General features: G+C 37.9%; 1 protein-coding gene and 1 long non-coding RNA gene across 7 annotated transcripts in view; one reads left to right on the forward strand and one right to left on the reverse strand.

Annotated features, from left to right (window-relative positions):
- Window positions 1-4,551, reverse strand: part of ankrd6b (ankyrin repeat domain 6b) — a 53,088-nt gene extending 48,537 nt beyond the window's left edge. For 2 of the 6 annotated variants that reach the window (XM_042391071.1, XM_042391070.1), the window contains exon 1: window positions 4,078-4,549. The gene's annotated coding sequence lies outside the window, so the exon portion shown is untranslated. Of the gene's footprint in view, window positions 1-4,077 lie in introns of all 6 variants that reach the window. The other 4 variants (XM_042391067.1, XM_042391068.1, XM_042391072.1 and 1 more) reach the window with 3 other exon arrangements.
- On the forward strand, window positions 4,229-5,860 carry LOC121882670. Its single transcript, XR_006092143.1, has 3 exons — window positions 4,229-4,315; window positions 5,167-5,331; window positions 5,411-5,860. It is a non-coding gene; the product is annotated as an uncharacterized LOC121882670 (long non-coding RNA).
- Window positions 5,861-16,192: the final 10,332 nt, after the last annotated feature.

The following is a 16,192-nucleotide window of genomic DNA, read 5'->3' on the forward strand; positions in this document are numbered from 1 at the left end:
CTGTAGTTGTGCAACGAGGGATTATTAATGACACTTCAGGTGCACTCAGTATCAGTTTTACTTCCAAATAAAGTGGTTCAGATCATCCGGATAAACTGCTGGCTTGTTTCCAACCTGTCTGATCATGTCGCTGCTTGTGTTTTGAACTTCTTTTTAGTGATGTCACTGTGTTTCCAGGTCTCTGCAATTATTCTGGTGACTACAATGTTATGATAACTGACAGAAGTGATGTACAACACCATGAACATTAGACCCAAGTTGTAATAAATCAGAATAGTTGTGCAGACAGACTTTTATGTTGGTGTGTTTCTCTGTTTGTCTAATGATGACAGAGAAGGATTGCAGTCAATGACAAGAGACATCTGAAAACGTTTTTTCTTCTGTAAATAAAGTGATCTCTTATCATCATTAGTCAAGATAATAAGGATAACTCACCAATTTTTCACTACTGTACATGCACACACCCTTGCTAACATACACACGTCCTGCATATGGGCACCCAAAAAGTAGAGCAAGAAGGAGGAGGTGTAGCTGCTCATACTGCCACAACTCCAGATCTCCAGCTGTGAGAGCTGAGTGTCAGCTGTGGGGCAGAGCATCCCCCCCCCACCCCCCCCCCCCCCCCCCCCCCCCCCACACACACACACACACACACCCAGCAGTCCCACCACTCCCCTCTGAACACGCACACACACACACACACACACACACACACACACACACACACACACACACACACACACAGAGTACGCCAATGCTACACCAGCCCTTTGTCTCTTTTCACACCACTCCTGTAAGAAGCGACCCAACACCAATATTTCCCTCACGTCTTTAATCCTCTGCACTGGGAGAACTTGATGACAGCAGATGCGGTGTCTGAGAAACAGCGAGAGGCCGTGCGCGGCTGTAAGAGTTCATTGTTTCAAGCTACCAATAAAGGGTTAAGTGGGATTTAGAGCCCCTGCAAGGCCAAAGACTTAAGAAGGCTCCTTTTCTAATGCCACTGAGCTATTCACTTGCCCTTCCAGTGCCTCACTAGGAAGCAGTGCTATGACAAATAGTGTGCTAATCCCAGGATTTGTCCTATTATACTGCCACCTGAGGCTGGGTTTCAAATTCTAATATGTAAATCTGATTCCAAAGTGATATCATCTCCTTAAAAAACATCACAGCATTAATATCATAGATTTACTACACTATAGTGCTGAAAAAGCACAGTAGAAACTAATGTGACACCTTTATCAACATTGATTTTCACTCACAAAGCATCATGGGAATTGGCAGATCTCAGCATATGTACTTGCACTTGGCAACACAAACGCTCACAATAGCCCCATCTCACCATCTGACAGACAAATCTAATAATCACCGCTCATACAGTGTTGAGTTTCCGGAGCTTGTAAAACGGGGGGCCCCCCTGCCCTGTAGCCCATTAAGACTCATTATGTGCCCATTATACACCTGGTGACCTCTGACCTCGTCAGCACAGTGATGCGCTAATCAGCTCCCCGGGGACATGAGCAGACGGACAGACGGGTGAGGCTGTTGTTCATACTCCAACTGCGTGGGTGCATTCATTACCCTCACACAGACTGCGAGGCTGCATGACATGTCGCTGTGTTCAGGTGGAAAGCGTCTCTCTCCAAAAACTACTACTTTTTAGGGACAAAGAAAAGCAGCACTTTTAACATTATCTAGAGTACTAAAAAGCTAAATAGGGATGTCATACCCTTCATATTGTGATAGCTCACCTTTTAAAAAGGGGCACATCACAGATTCTACATGTCAATTTATTAATTATAAGGAGTTATAATGGTGTCTGTGGCTCTGGAGGAGCTTTGCCAAATTGAAGAAAATAACCCTGATGATGCTATAATCTATATTTTTATAATAAACGTATCAAATGACAATGTGAAAACAGTGTCAGGATGTCAAAGGGGTCGCTTCTGCAGAGAATTTTTTGCCCAAATCTGCAGCTCCCCTCAGCTTTATGGAGCTTTATAACAAATTTCAGCTCATTATTTATCTGTCCAGCGGCAACTTTCCTGTTATGGTTCACTCTCAGCGCTCTCATAGAATCGTTTTCAGAGAAAAAGCTCTAAAAAGCCACTGTACACTACCTGCTCAGCACCAAATGGCAAACAAACAGTTAGCTGTAGACTAGCTGGTGAACATAGTGGAGCATTTAGCAGCTATAGAGCTCCAAGAGATATTTCCCTCAGGAGTTGGTAGAGAGCAAAAACAGAGCTAAAAGAGAGTGAAAGTCCAGATATCGCTGCCTCCGTTTGATCGATTCTGCCCATTCTTTTTATTTTAACTGTCCCCTCAGGTCTCCAAACTTTATAGGAGTGCAATATTAACTCACTGTAATGTTGCTTTAATATCTAGGTGTATTAAGCAATTGTGGGCTATGATGAAAATCAAAGAGTAACACTTCTTAATGGCAATATTGTATTTTTTTATGTTATTTTTGTATCATTGCAATGACGTACTTTGATTCCTGTCTAGTTATTTTATCAACTGATTCTTCACTGATCCAGAAATTTTGCAATATGCGTTAATATCACAATATCAAATGATATATCATGACAGAGGATTTCATTCATATCTCACACGCCTGGTCCTGTAATTCCTGAAGATTTACCTGAGACCTCCTAGTGCCAGACACTAATATATATTAGAATTTATTTTTTGTTGGTCTACATTACAGGCAGCAGAAAAGTCAAACTTTTACATTGTCTCACTAGGTCAACCTCTAGGAGAATCCTCATTTCACAGGGACCCTGACTTCACCTGAGACACTGCAAGCTTATAAACAATCTCATTCAAATAAATGCACTTCATCAAGGTTGCTGCGAGCTCACAACAAGCCCTTCATCTGCCTTCTGGGGGGAAGTTGCTGTATTATGTTGAGGTATTATCATTATAACACATTACTGACCAGCCTTTCTTAATAAGCTCATATCTTCTAACCAGCTTGAATTGTTAAACACCCTCAATTTGAACCCTCCTAGACTTAAATATTTAGGTTAAGCCTTAGGCTAAGTTCCATGCTGCAGAGAGGATTTCACTTAAGCCTACTTTATTTCACATTTCCTTGGTATTTTTTCACTGGCTGTATAATTTGAATCAGATACAGCACAGGCTATTTTGCTCCTACTTTCCTAATTAATATTTTATTAATACCTTGATTTATTCTGGTTGTCAGACACCTCTTACTTACACTGAACTCATCTGAGTCCAGACCAAAACATACCTTTTAAATAATGAAACATTTTGTTAGAATATGCTGTAACATTAGCAACTCCCTTATGGGGAATAGTGTGAATATAATGAGAACACAGGGAATATCCTGGCGAGGTCATTCAACAGTGAGTAGCATAGACACAAACAACAGCTTTCTGAAGGGATGTCTGGGAGGCCTTTCAATTCAATTCTTCACTGAAAAAATGACCGAATAAACTGAATATAATGTACGACAAACACACACTATTATAGCACCTAAAAGCAGAGTACAAAATTAACTTTTACCGGCCAAATGGCTGGTGAATGTTCAAATTTTACCAGCCACTCAATAAATTACCATTATTCTTTTGGCTGGTGAATAATATACCATCATTTGCATATTTTACCAGCATTTGGCTGGTGTCTGATGCTAATTGTGTGCCCTCCCTAAAAGTAAAAAAAAAAACACTATAAACTCCCCATTGAGTTTCCATATAGGCTGACACGTTATTATAATATACAGGTACAGGAGTTAGACACTTCAGAAATAGTAGTTTGTGACAAAAACAACAAACATATTTATGATGAAGTCGCAATAAATTCATCAGGGCAGGCTACCATAAAGCTAGAACTTACAGAAAAGTCACTGTGGCTGCTAGCTAGCAAGCACTATTTGAATATTGCAGTGATTTTTTTGCACTTCGGGAAGTCAAAGGAGCGTAATTCAAGTCAGCAGAATCCCACACGCAGACCTCGTCACCCCCAATGTACGCAGTTCAAAAATCAGCCATGTAAACCCACATAATTTACAGCAAAACACGCAAAATACAAATAATGAATAAAGAGACTTACCTCGAAGAGAAACTGCCTCACAGTGTGGACTCGGTCTCAGGCGGAGACGGTGCTGGCTAGTCCGACAGTCCCGCGGAGGGCATGTTGTTTGAGGGAAACACACGGTCGCTTCTGTCGGAGCTCTGTGCCGCCACCGCCTCCCTCCCTCTCTGTACAATTTGCATGTCAACAGACCAGCTGACAGACCCCGTCAACGCTGAGAAATGAGAGGAAGAAGACACAGTTAAGAAGGAGTCTGGTAACTTTCTCCTCACATGAAACAAGTTCCGGTCCAACACTCAACACTCAGACTCTTTGACTGGACGCTTTGCTAGTGCTGTGGCTTTGTTTCTCCAGGGGTCTACAGACTATGTTTACCAGTCATTACACAGGTCAAACAAGCTTTCATAGCCTAATAAAATCATAATGGGGTGTAATTTTTGGCAGTTAAACTGCGATATCTCCCCTGGGTGCTGTCTGAAAATAACACTAGAATTAACACTAGAATAACACAAATTTGATTGGAACAACTCAAATAACCTTTCATTCCTTGTATTCCCTCAAAATAAAACAAAGTGTTTACCTGGGACCCTCTTTACACGTTGCGATGTCTACCAGTCAAACGAAAGAGGGCTTTTTGAAAAAAATAACTTTTAGAGGCTTGAGGAGATAAAATACAGTAATTTACAATAAATAAAGCAAAGGTTTGAGGAAAGCTTGAAGAAGAAAAAAGAAAATTGTGTCAGAAAGATGTTTTTTTCTGTTGTTCTATCCTGTCCTATTATCTCGCGACCCCTTAGATGAATCCAGCGACTACATGCCTGAAGTAGGAAACATTGGTGTCAGCTATTGGTATTCTACATACTTACATTTGTACATAATGTTCCACAACAGTATCTGTGACACTTACACTCTGTACAGAAATGCCATCATTTGTTTTAACTTGCTGCTGTCAATCATTATGTCTCACATTTTTCAAATGATGGATGGATGTCATTCCTGAGATATTACTGGACATAGTAATTGTAAAAAAAGGCCTTTCAACTCAAGGACGGTGACATCTGATCAAATGCCTGTTCTATGACACTCTCACTCTTTTTGCATCTACAGTACCGGCCCCCAAGCAATGGAGACCAGAATGGGGCCCCGTCCTGGGGAAGAAGGGTGTGTCTGCAGCAACTTGGATGTTTCATTCCACTCCTCTTTGTGCTCTTCTTCATCTGCTGTCAGCCTAAGACAATAGTTTCCCAAAGAATGGAACTGGATATTGGAGAAGTGAGTACTGTATGCAGTGAAACCGTCCATTTATGATTCTCTGTTGATTCCTCTGCTGACACCAGTGCACTTTCTTCAGCTATATGGAAGCGTCATTGTCTCCTCCAGTGAGTCAGAGGAATGAGAGCTGATCCAAATTGTGTTGCACTGACCTGAGGGCTTGTTCAGATCCATCCACAATGCAAAGAGCCACAGCTTCACGCATATAAAGTGCTCACCAGTGTTGATTTCACAGTGAGAGAATGAAGTAAAGACCGGAGGATGTGTGGGGTAATGTAGATCAGATGAAGATTCAGAGAACCATATACCACAATTCTGTATTAAAGATTATTAAAAAGGCTGCTGTAACCTACAAAATCAGTGCCTGCCAGGTAATATTTTTATATTAACCTTATTTAATAAGGAAATCTCTCGAGATACATCATCTATTCACAATCACATGGTGTTGTTATTTAGTTTTCATCTACATGTAATGTTGGAAATCTATGGAGTCTGGAATAATTAAAGACTTTAACAGTATTAAATTATAATCTGTTAATAATTTGTTACATATTGAAAAATTGCATTTCATTTATTTCATTCAATAAATTTGAATTAAAAAATAATAATAAAAAGATTGGCTCCGCACACAGCTGTCAAATCAGCTGTGGTTCAAGGCATAGTTCAACATTTTGTGAAATATGATTCTTTATTTTATTTTCCAGAGTGAGATTAGATGATTGATATCAATTTCATGAGCCTAGCTTAGCGTAAAGACTAAAAACAGATAGCCTATCTTTTGTTTGTTTGTTTAACCTGCATATAAACATAAAATGTTTGTTGTTCTTCACCAAGAACGTTCCAGTAACTCCCCCTAAAACAACAAACTGCCATATTGACATTTTTGTTAGTGTATGGATAGTTTTGAACTTTGAACAGAGCCAGCTAGCTAGCTGTTTGCCCCATGCTTCCAGTCTTTATGCTAAGCTAGGCTAACCACAGCTGGACTCCATAAAATGAGATTGGTATCAATCTTCTCATATAATTCTGGGAAAGAAAATCAAATTAATGTATTTTCCTAACATATTGAATGATTTCTTACATTTTCAGGAACCAACTAATTGTAACTAACATTATGATCATGTTTATAATCGCTCTTTTTTCAATTAAACTATTTGCTTGTAAAATGTCAGCAAATAGTGAAAATACCCATCACAAGTTCCCCCAATGTCTTGTTTTGTCAGACCAACAGTCCAGAAAGCCAAAGATGTTTGATTCACATTTATATAAATCAGAGAAAAGCAGCAGATTCTTACATTTGAGAAGCTGGAACAGAGAATGTTTGGCAGTTCGGCTTGATTTTATGTAAAGCACTTCTCCTTGATAAATAACTTAAAGAGCTACTCGTTTATCAGACTTGCTCTTGATTAATTGATTGATAATCATTCCGGTACTAAATAATATAAAGACAATCAACGCAACACATTCCACAACTTCAGATATTTCACATCTGGGTCGGTCATAGAAATCTTTTGTTAGTGCTGCTCTAGAAATAGTCTAAGGTAACAAAAAGAAGAGGTGTGCCATATCTGCACACAATGGATGTGCTAGAAGCAACTTCTGTGCAGCTGCCCATTTGTGTTTTAAACATAAATCCACAGCAGGGAGGCTGTGGCAATAAAAGAAAACTCAAGAAAGATTCTCAAGCAATTTTAGGAGGAGAAGAAGGAGTTTGTGTTAAGGAGCAGACTGACTGTGTGATTTACTCCCAGAGCTCTGGGAGCAGAGACCACTGAAACCTGATGGGTGTAATCTTTTGACCTGGAGCTTCAACATAAAGCCGCGGGTGATTTGTCAGCTGATGTCAGCGGCTTTAGTTCAGTCATAGTAACCTTGCTAAGGTACATGTGCTTTTCTTGCCCTCTTCACTGCTTCTGACCTTTGATGTTCAGCAGAGAGCTCCTCAACAAAAGCGGTAAAGACGTTTTAATCTCTCTCGTCTCAAATTGCAGAGCAGAAATCTGATCCTGCATTACCGCATAACCTTCTGTTTTGGCTCCTGACTTTTGCCAGAGGAAACGTGCAACATTTTGCCACAGAGTGTAAATAACAACCTCTTTGGAATGTGATACATGGTGCTATCTATACTGTTGGTCATAAACATTCTCTCACAAGTTTAGATAAAGCTTGTAACTTAAGGAAGACAAACAGCCACATGTCACCGTTGTATAGTAGCAGCTTTATGGCTCACTAACACCACAAACAAGGTTGATGTGACTGTAAAAAGAGTCCTCCGGGATTTTGCAACACATATTTTTCCAGTTTTTATATATATATTTACCTTTTATTACTTTTATTACCTTTATTTCTGATATGTGACAGTAACGAGATGACAGGAAATTAAAGAAGAGAGAGATGGGTGATGACATGCATCAAAGGTCCCAAACCAGCACAAACTGGGGATGTTGTGTGTATGGTGACATCTTAACTCCAAGACGACCAGAACGCCCCACATTTAAGTAGTTTTTAAGACTTGTGAGTTCACTTGTATGTGTAACAACATGCAGGCCAGTGCTTTTGAGACCTATGAAGAGCTGGATTTATCCCCTCACACATCATCATGTTACTGCACCAACATTTGCAATTTATGGTCTCATAACTGTCAAACATATTTTCATACTGAACACAAAGTGAATTTTAGATGAAAATGTTTCAACTTGAGTGAAAAAGATTTGCATTTATAATAAGGTCTGAAGAAAAATATCAAAGAACAGGAGTTCCTCTACTTTTTCAGGGTCTGAACTGTCACATTAACACTACACAGGTCTCTGTACACACAACTGGTGTGTACATTGCTAGCTAACATCAGCTAATGCCTCTACAGTGGGTACTGTGGGGCAAAGACGGACTGCACAGTCAAGCAAGGTGAAAACTTGCTTTGCAGTCAGTCAGGAGCGGATAAAATTAAAGGACAGGTTCACAATTTTTCAACAACAGTGAGGTGTCTAAATGAAGACTGAAATAGGGTTTTCTTAATCATCCCTCCCGTTCAAACTGACCATTAGAAGATCCCCTAATAATGTACTTAACAATGTAGGTGATGAGGGACAACATCCACAGTCCTCCTTCTGTGCAAAAATTTATTTAGAAGTTTATTTGAAGATAATATGAAGCTTGAGTTTATCAGATAAAGATGATATCTTCCAACGTTACAGTCTTTTATTAAATAAATCCTTACTTGTGTATCATAAGAATGTTTTCCTGTTCAGCTGCAGTAGAAGGATCATAATAAAAAGAAACAGTAACTTTGAAAGATATTGACTTGATGTGATTAATTTGGATGAATGAAGCCTCATCTTATCTTCAGATAAACTTAAACGTCGTCTGCTGGACAGGTAGTATGCTGGTGTTGGTTTGCAGGGTGGAAACAATGAGCCACAAGAAGCTAAAAAGCTCAGTAGTACTGTGGTGAACTGCAGGCTTGATGATATTTCCATGTGGGTCCATCAGTAAGAGCATCACCTTTCACATTAGACATAATCATGTGATCCACAATTTAAAAATATTGATTAATGCAGCTTTAACAGCTCAGAGAAACCCGAAAACATTTGTAATTAGAATAACATCAAAGTGTTGAATTGTAGCTCAATTATAATTTAATGTGCAGAATATTTGAAAACGATTGAAAAATTAATTCCAAAATAACTTACTGGTTGGTGGCTGCAGGGCCTTAATAGGCCCTTTAGTTTGCATGTGCCTGGGGCCAGCTCTGTCTGCATGATAAGGGCCTATAAATGTGACAGCAGCAACAGTAGCAGCAGCAGTTCTTTGTATACTTAAAGTAACAAAAGTCTCTGAATATTCCATTGAATGTTACAACAAACAAAAGCATACCTGAGAATGATGTAATGCTATCAAGAGTTTGATAACCACGTAGTGCCATCATGTGGTGAGATGAGTGAATAACATTATTCAATATTTTCTGATTCAGTGATGATCTTGACTGTCTTGACTTCAGCAGCAAAGGCACTGTTGCTGTAATTCACAAGAACAAATCGAACACTTTTATTGTAAAATTAGGCATTTGCCATTGTAAGAGAGTAGTATATATTCTCACTAAATAATTGATATTCCAAGTTTGAGTGATTGAATGTATGCTTCTATATATAGTGCAAGATAAACAGTCCCAAAGCATAAATGTCTGACAGAAAAACCTAGGGAGGTTTCTCAAATATAAAAAAAATCGATTACATATCCATAAGGGGACAAAGAGCCCTGATTTTATGGCTGTGCAATGACCAGCGCAAGCAGCACTCAGACAGTCGAAACCATCTTTGCCTATGTGTGTGGTATTTTGGTTCTCAGTGCAGGTGGGAGGGTCATTCAGATTAGGCAGTGCAAAGCAAGTTACTGGTATTTTAGTGGAAACTGGGTCTTAGAAATTGTGCTTAAAATCAAAATGAATGAAAGTGAGACCAGGCTGCTACAAAATAACCACACACACACACACACACACACACCTCTACACACATCAGACTGGCCAGTTAGAACTTGGCATTCTGCCTGTTTGTGGGAAACATTGGATCAGTGGGACTAATTAATCTTTCAGTTCATTTAATCACTTCCTCTTTTCCAACTTTGTTGTTTCATGTATAATTCCCAGACCAGGATTGAGTTGTAATGTCACAAATCCTGCTCATAGGACCACCCATTAAAATCTGATTCTCAGTGAGCACAGAGAAACTTTCCATGCAAAATATTTGGATTACTGGGACTCATTAAGCTACATCACTACCTCTTTTCCAACTTTTTTTTTTTTTTTTTTTTTTGGAGCAAAAGTGGCATTTTATTTTATTACTTTATTCCTTGAATGCTTTGCAGTGCAAATGTTGTCACAACAATTACATGATGGGAACATATGAATTAACACTGAAATAGCGCAGGATTGATGCCATCATATAAATGGCTTGACTTTAAAGATCCCCTCCAGACATGAATTATGACATACACTCACTGGCAGCTTTATTAGGAACACCTGTGCAGTCTAATGAGATCCAATACAACAGCTCTGCTGTAAATTCTACATTTATGAAGCTTATACAGTTTCAGTTTTTGTTGACGTTGTCAGAAAGGTTATAATTCTACTTTATGTGTATTATTGAGGTGGTAGTGGGTGGTGGTGGTGTACTGGAGTGCATTATATTGAATGGTGTTCCTAATATTTTGTCCATTCCATTAATATACATGAGGAGGGCAAAATATTAGGAACACTTTTCAATATAATGCACCCCAGTACACCACCACTCACTGAATGGAGGGGGGCAGATAGCAGATGGTGATGAGACATTTCAGAAAGGGAGGGGCAGAGAACAGGCCTGTGCCCAAGCCCAATCAAGGATGGTCTCAATGACAGGCAATAAACATGGTGAGTAGAGGTTGATTTGGATGCTGTGTTAATGCTCCCCTTAAGAACGTTGTCTATTTACTGAAAAAGCACAAGGTTTTTGAATGTGATTTCAGTGTGTACAGTATCATTATGCATAAACCAATGGAGTTTTTGGAGTACTGTGTTGGTAGAGTATTAAATGTAGTTCTTCTAGCACATACAAATTTTTTTTAGGTATCTACAGACTTTGTAATTAACATAATGCATACTAGCTCATCAAGAGTGTTTGTTTTTATTGACTTATCTTTTACATTTAGTAAAATAACATCTTTTTTAAAGGCCAAGTTCATTTAAATTGGCAATTTTAATGAGATTTAGCTTTAAAGGGTTTAGGCCTAAACAAAGCAAAATAATAAGTTAGTCATTGACCTGTCTTTAACACGTAAAAATGTTTATAGTTATATGCAAATGAATTGTTCAGACAGAGCAGGTCGAAGACCCGATTTTTGACTGTGGCAGGGAGCATTTCTACATATGTTCACCTCAAGTTATGGAAATTTGTTTAACATAGATGTCTGACATCATAACAGTATATAAATAACAGAAAGTCACAAAAAGTATAGTAGCCTTTAAGTGGCTACCTCACCAGTTTTACACATAAAGGTCACTGTTTTAGAAACTGGAGAAAAAGTGTTTACTATGCAGGGAGGATGAATGAAAGACACCATGGAGTTGCATTATGGGAGGTGTAGGATCTGGTGATTTTGGAGCTTAACCCATTCTAGTGAGGATATCTCGACCTCTGCAACGTCGATTTATGGTGAATACACTGAAGTACTTATTATGCTGAATTTCAAAGTTTTCATTATTACATATTATTATTATTGGATTATTATTGCTGCAGTAAAGTGTTAGCAGCATTTTAATGTTGCAGCTGGTCAACAGTGAGCTAATTTTAACTTTTGTATATGCTGTTAGGTACTTTAAGCTGTAGCAATACATCATATTTTACAAGATGAGCAAGTTTTAGATGTAAAATCTTTATCTTCAAAGTAATGTTAAAGTATACCTGTCTCAAAATTGAACTGAAGCACAGTACTTGAGTAAATGTACTTAGTTACTCTCCAACACTGGGGATAACCATACTGCTGACTTAGTATTGGTATTTCCAGTGTTTTTCATATTTACTGATTGTATTTAACCCTCATTTTTTTAGGAATGTTGGCTAAACACATCTGCAAAGGGCACTATGGTAGTAATAGTGAGGTGAAGGAGGGAAGGAAGGAAGAATATCACTTACAACTTACTTTTTCTTTCCAGAATTATTGGGATCCAAACTTGTAATCTCTAAGTCACAAACTCATTTATATAACCATTGCTCCCTGTTATCTTTTAAAATATACAACCTGAAAATATGACTCATGGTGTGACATTCTGAATCATTTTAAAGCACCTGCGGTGATCTTGCCACTGATGGATACACAGATGTTTGTTTTTATTGCATCACTCTGCTAAATCTTCCCTCACCAGTGTTTCTCAGCACATGCAGCAGCAAATGATTGGATGTTTAATGCAGAGCGACAGCTCTCTTCCCATTATACTGTCTGTGTCACACATTGACACGCACTGAGGCACAGAGGCTGTCTGCATAATGTTACAGACATCCTATTTCTTTTCCCAATGACACTAGATTTTGTTTCCACATATTTTAAATTTTTTTAAATTAGGTGAGATGTCAAGGAAACAATGTTCAGGTAAAAAGTATGACAGGGGGGCCCTCTTATAGGAAACTAGACTTTTACCTGTTTAGATACATGTGTTTAATGATGATATTGATTACATTTTATTTTATCTGAGTGGTTAAAATGAAAAATGTTCAATTTTTACACATCTTCAATAGGCAGTATTGGGCTGACATCACAATTAGCCTTAAAATAGAACTTGACTGTCTCTAACTGGCCTGCATGTTATCCACCAGTCCAGGGTTTAGCTTTTTGACTATTCTGTGTGTGAGAACTGACAGAATATCCACAGAGCCAGTGATTGGTTGATGGGATGTTCTGACTGTGGACAGTTTGAGAGACTCCCACGGTTCTCATAGAGCTGATTCAGCCATTATCACAAGAGATTCCATATTCAAGAGATTCAAGAGCTTTTATTGTCACATGCACTGCAACACAGTGGGTGGCAACACTGAAGGCAGTAAAAATTGGCTTCTTCAAGCTCTTGTTCCAATTTGATTATGAAATAGATATTTACAATTGTAAAAAAGGGGAGAGAGAGGAGAAATAGAAGAAAAAGATAAGAGAGAGATGAAAAAAGTATATATATATATATATATACACAAATATACAGTACATTATATTGCATATTGGTGCATAAGTGCAGTATTGCACAAGGGTGATAAATAGATAAATAAGTGTATTGCACATAAGTATTATGTGATAAATACTTCTGGTAAAAATATAAATATTAGGGAAGTGTGTGTGTGTGTGTGTTTGGTGAGGGGGTGTTATCACATGACCTAAGTAAAGTTTGAATGGGAAAAGAGGAAAAAAGTAAGAAAGGCAGATAACCAACCTGCCATAGAGACAAAGCAGTGTAGGCGTACTTGCTTTCCAATGGCACATGATCTGATGATGATTTCCTGCCTGCTAGGTACTCCTTTATTGTTGAATGAAAGATTTAGTACTAAATCATCATTCAAAAGAAATAAAAATAAAAGTTTTCTTAAATTTTACTGATAAAAACATAGACAACTCTCTAAATAAAAAGATAATTAGGCAGTCAGATACATCGTTGCATATAGTGATTTGAAGATGACACAGAGCTTTTACAGCAGGATGTTAAGTACTAAGTACTTAGGTAGTAACTAATTCAAGTGCCACAGAAAAGCCAGCAGATGTCAGCAGGATGCCATGTAGCATATTACAATGCTTGAGGCAGCAGAGGGGATATGATAGAGATGGAGTTTTTTGTAATGTCACCTCTCTGACCTGTCAGGGAACGTCCACTTCACATGTCATGTCATGTATTTAGCTGATGGTTGTATGTGTAAGCACTGACAGTAGCGAGGGTCTCTAGCAGAGGACATGTAGCTGTTTATGAGGCTTCAGGCTGGGGATCAAACCTGTGGCCACAGAATCTCGTCTGCTTCTGCAAATACACAAGAAATACACACACATATTTTAATTACATTTCTGATTGTAATCACATAATATATACAAAATTGAGTTTATTCTTGACCATGGAAATAGTAATTTGATAAAACAATCGTAATGCAAGGTCCACTAACAGTGCTTGCTTTTTTCCAGAGCTTTCAACCATATCACATGGTCCTCATTGACTATGGATGAAATAAGAACACCTTCTGAGCCTGCATGATCATCTCCAAGACAAGTGAGCAAACAGATGAAGACAGTGTGGTATAGTTGAAAGCCCTGGAAAAAAAAGCTAGTAAGTAGAATTTGGAATTTTTTTTATTTGGTCAAACACTTTGCACAGTTTAAATTCTTATTGCTAGGCTGTCCTGCCATCATCTGATTACAAAATGCAAATCTATAAATACACACCATTATAAACTATCCTGTCTACCATAACGTTGAAATTTTGCATAATTTTTGCTCACATGAAAGTTCATCTGAAAAGACTGTTTGGACCGGTGTCACTGATGTCACTGTTCATATGATAGAATCTATCTGAATATGTTGTTTCTTGGACTGTGGTCATTAATACAGTGTGGGGATGTGAATAATTCATTGATGTATATGCCTTGGAGCATGTGCTGTCCTTTGAATGGACATACTCTGAATTTATTAGTAAAGGCTATATTTAGATATAAAAATACAGTTCAGATAATGTGATGTTTTGGAAGGTTCTATAATCATGTGTAACAAAATATTGGAAAGCGATATTTCATTCTTGACCTTGGGAATAGTAGTCTGACAAAATAATCTCAATTCAAAGTCTTACTAGTAATTTACTAGCACTGCCAGAGCTTTCAACGACATCACATGGTCTTCCTCAGCGGATGGAGTTTGCTGAGATGTCACGGAGATGGCTTAGTTGTTTTCTCGTGACCTGAGTATGGAACTTTGGTAAAGCAGTAATAGGTTACTATTCTCTTCCATCAATAACCACATGAAGTTCCATACTTATGTCATGTGATGACAATGAGCAATCTCCATGACAACTGAAACTCCATCTGCGACTGAATATTGTGAGATATGGTTGGAAATTCTGGGAAAAAGCTAGTTAATGGACTTTAAGTTACAACTGTTTTATCAACTGTAAAAAAACAAAAAAAACCCCAACAATCTAAGCTTAAAGATACTTATTAGCTTTTTGGAGCTTTCAACCACAGTCTTCATCAGCAAATGGAACAGGCTCAGGTGTCATCACATGACACAAGTGTAGAACTATTGTCATATCAAATGGAACAGGCTCAGGTGTCATCACATGACACAAGTGTAGAACTATTGTCATATCGTTCTGCATTGTATTATATTGTTATCACATAATCATAATTTATGAGCAATGAATTGAATGTAATGAAGCTATCTTCAATCAGTATTGTTATACTCTTCCATTGAAACAGTGGGAAGAGACAGGACTAATGACAAAATTACAGGAACAGTTCTCTTTAATCAGCCTGATGAAGGAAAAGTAGAGAAGTTAATTAATGACAAAACTATTGAGTGAGCAAATTCAAGCTCTCCAAGGCCAGATTTGAGAGGATTCTTGGATGGGTTTGTATGCACAGAACAAGTTTTCAGTGCAAGTGAGGACAGAATCATGAACATAATCAAAGTTCTGAGGCCACAGGAGAAATTGTCTCACTAGATTTTAGCAGCAGTAGGGCTTGATTTGCGTCCAATCTTCAAAGCTGCTCACTCCCAGTTCTGGCAGTTTGTATCCCTCACATTCAAACTCCTGCTGAGAACAGAGTAAACTCTATTGGACTTCACCCATAATTGAAGTGTCATCTTGTTAAGACAAGACAAGATTCAAGATATTATCTATCTATCTATCTATCTATCTATCTATCTATCTATCTATCTATGTAGTTTTTCAAATATATATATATATTATATTTATAAGTAGCACTTCATTTTACAGGTCGGCAAATTTCATGGTAATTTCATGGAAAGTAGGTGATAATTAGCAAGTAACTTCCAACTAATTTCTTTAAGATTACTCGCAAATTTCATGGTAATTACCCCAACATTTACCTCAAATTTCATGGAAAGTAGGTAATAATTAGCAAGTAATTTCCAACTAGTCTCTGCCTAACTTCTGTAGGCCAGTAAATTGAGGTACATTTTTTAACCATTTATATTCTCACCAATTTCTGTATATTTTCTGCAGATCAGTCCAACTTAATAACAAATTTTGTAAATGTCAAATGTTTTTATTGTAAGCCACCATAAATTGCTAAACACTGACAAATACAACTTCATGATCAAGAATCAACTTACTAATTACCCATTTTCAAAG

The sequence above is a fragment of the Thunnus maccoyii genome, chromosome 17, assembly GCF_910596095.1.
Source record: "Thunnus maccoyii chromosome 17, fThuMac1.1, whole genome shotgun sequence".
Taxonomy (NCBI): Eukaryota; Metazoa; Chordata; class Actinopteri; order Scombriformes; family Scombridae; genus Thunnus; species Thunnus maccoyii.